This window comes from Sciurus carolinensis, chromosome 13 (assembly GCF_902686445.1).
Source record: "Sciurus carolinensis chromosome 13, mSciCar1.2, whole genome shotgun sequence".
In the NCBI taxonomy this organism is placed as follows: Eukaryota; Metazoa; Chordata; class Mammalia; order Rodentia; family Sciuridae; genus Sciurus; species Sciurus carolinensis.
Window position 1 is genome coordinate 88,442,683 of NC_062225.1, and position 2,517 is coordinate 88,445,199.

Consider the following 2,517-nt stretch of genomic DNA (forward strand, 5'->3'; position numbering starts at 1 on the left):
TGTTCTCATTTCACCTCTGTTTCTTGAGAATTGCTTTTCAATTTGTTAATTCAACAGTTATGAAATAAGTTCTTCTCTCCTTTGTTGTATGGGAGAAACACAAGTACATAGTTCAAAAGGCAAATGTCACAACACCTGTAGTAAAAACAGCAGTGCCCTGCCTCCTGCTTTTCACCCAAGCTCCACCTCAGAGTGAGCATCTTCAGATTTGTTATTTGTTTAGAATTTTCCTTATATTTCTAGTAATGTTTCTTCAGGACTTTTTCTTGACTTTGTTTTTTTCTGTTTTAGACATTATTTATTGCCTTATTTCTAACAAAGACCAGCATTTGATTTCCCTATGTATCTTCTTTCATTGCCTCTCCCCACCTCTTTGATGTATATGAGTTTTGGACAAGTCAGTACTTACATTATAATGACCAGGAGAACATTCTTCATACCTAAAACCAAAGTGTCTTCTCTTTATACAACTTTGTTTCCTGAAGTTATTGCCTCACATATTGTTTGTTTGCTTAATTTCTCAGTTTTCTATGTACCTAATAATAATCATCCCAAATTCCAAATCTTGAAACTCTTCTTTCTGTTTGTTGTGCCAGGTGCTCAATTTTCATTGTATTTTAAATCCAGAATGTGTATTTAAATCTAGAATATGTATTCTGTCATTCCGAGACATTTTCTCTTTTAACCTTGCTTTATTTGAACCTTGCACTGGAATGTTTTCTGTTTCCCCCTCTAGAACTTTCTTGTTCCCTGTCCTTCTCTACCCTGCTCCCTGCTCCAGGAAGCTGGCTCTTATGAGGTCAGTCAGTAGAAAGCAAAAGCCTGCAGGGGACAGAGTGGAAGAGTTTGGGGATTTGTTTCCTGCCTCCCACTTTCCCTGCTGTGTTGCAGGAGGTGAGCCCCTCGGCAACTTCATCCTCCGACTACCTGCCTCCAGCCCAGTGAGGGAAAGGCTTTCTGCTGCTGGTGCTTCTGGGTGAGGGTGGGGCTTCTCAGTTCCCCGTTGGTTTCCCTTTACCCAGTCCAAACCATTGTCCTAGACCCTTGACTAAGCTCTCTTCAGTACCCACACTGAGGTGCCACCTTGTACTAGAACGAGCCTCTGCCTTTCTTCTGCTTTCCCATGTGATTTGTCTTTTTTTTCTACTTCCTGAAAGATGATTACCTCCAACTCCTTTTCCCCCCTATTCTAGGGATGGAACCCATGATCTTGTGCATGCTAGGCAAGTCCTCCGCCACTGTGCCACATTCACAACCCCCACCACATTTTTAACCCTATGATTGCACTTTTTAAATATATATTTTAGTTGTAGGTGGACACTATACCTTTATTTTATTTATTTATATGTGGTGCTGAGGATTGAACCCAGTGCCTCACATGTGCTAGGCAAGCACTCTACCACTGAGCCACTGCATTTTTAAACTTTATATCATTTTTCATTTTTAAGAGTTCTAGTTTTCTTTTTCTTTCTTTTCTTTTTTCTTTTTGGTCTTTTCTTCCACTTTATTTCATATTCCCACCACAATAATGACTCCTTTAATTTAAACTAAAAACCAGAGGGTTCCTGTAAAGGGGACAGCAAAGGAAGGAGGTGTTAAAGACTGAGCGAGAGACCTGGTGGGGTAGGGGCTCTTGAAGTTGCCAGCAGTTTGGAGCTGCAGCTGGTAAGCCGTGGGATGGTCTTGAAGCCTTCGAGCCTGGGCACACACTGGTTGGCAGGGGACTTGGGCTGGTATTCCGGATGCATCCTGAAGAGCATGTGAGGGAAACCGGTGCCGAAGTGGGCGCCGTCCGTGTGCTGGAGCCTCGAGGACTTGGGTGAGTACACATCCCTGCGCTTGGGGCAGTAGAGCTTCACCACGGCCTCGCCTGGGATATCCGAGAGACTGACAGGAAGCACTGGCTCACTGCACACACGGGACAGCACCCAAAGTCCCCCTGCTGGTCCTTCTCCAACATCTGGGCGATGCCTCGGCTGGTGAGGATGCAGCGGGCGTGGAGCAATCCTTACGACAGCTCAGCTGGCTGCTCAGCCAGCTCACTCTGTTCCAGCTCTTCACCAGGCTCCAGGTCCAAGATCATGTCTAGAGCTTATAGTGAGGCACCTGCTCACTGAGACCAGGCGGATTAAATGTGTCCTGGATGTAGTCTTCATCACTTCACAGAAGAATTCATTGCCCCGTAGCCCACAGAACCAGGCAATCCCAGACACCTGCCCTGAGCTACTCATCTTCACATCAGCTTCTGGACAGGGTGGGGGAGGGGCTGCTGCTTCTAAGGAACTGCGGTCACCGCTACAGCGCCGGCCACAGACCTGACCACAGCAGGCGAATTGGTGGGGTCAGAGCTCTGGTTTTCTGAATGTACCTTTGGGTACATTTTTGTTACCTGTGTTTAGTTCATTTTTGTTTTCTCCTATATTTAATTAATGTTTTCTTGTTTCTCTAGATATGCTGTCTCCCCTCACCCCCACTCCGGCTCTTTTTATTCTTTCCGTATTGGCTTTGTTTTTTTTT

At 45.2% G+C, this 2,517-nt stretch overlaps 1 pseudogene; it reads right to left on the bottom strand.

Annotated features, from left to right (window-relative positions):
* Positions 1–1,542: 1,542 nt before the first annotated feature.
* On the bottom strand, positions 1,543–2,237 carry LOC124962922 (casein kinase II subunit beta-like; annotated as a pseudogene).
* Positions 2,238–2,517: the final 280 nt, after the last annotated feature.